A 410-nucleotide genomic window follows, 5' to 3' on the forward strand; every position below is an offset into this window, starting at 1 on the left:
CATCGCGGGTCTTGGCCGGTTCGCGGTCATGCCAGCGTTCAGGGTGGTGTGGCCGTAGACGAGAGAGCTTGGCGCCTGCCGCCCCAAGAGCCGGAGCCTGGCCTCCAGGGCGCCGGAGACTCTCGCGCCTGCAGTGCATCTCCTGGGGGAGTTTCGGGCGGGGGCGGAGAGGGTTCCGCCGACGAAGTTGAAGCCAGCGGGCGCCAGCGATGCTAAGGCATTGCGGGTCTTGGCCGGTTCGCGGTCATGCCAGAGGTCTGGGTGGGCCCTCTCGCATCCTGGGACTGCCCAGGCCCCGGCCCACCCAACCGCCTCCCCAGTCTTGGCCGCTCGGCACGAGCCCGGCCTGGTCATGGCCCGCCATCCTCTCGGCCACCTGGGCACCTAGGCAGGTGCGGCCTGGCCCGGCC

Source organism: Pteropus vampyrus, unplaced genomic scaffold (genome assembly GCF_000151845.1).
Source record: "Pteropus vampyrus isolate Shadow unplaced genomic scaffold, Pvam_2.0 Scaffold235, whole genome shotgun sequence".
In the NCBI taxonomy this organism is placed as follows: domain Eukaryota; kingdom Metazoa; phylum Chordata; class Mammalia; order Chiroptera; family Pteropodidae; genus Pteropus; species Pteropus vampyrus.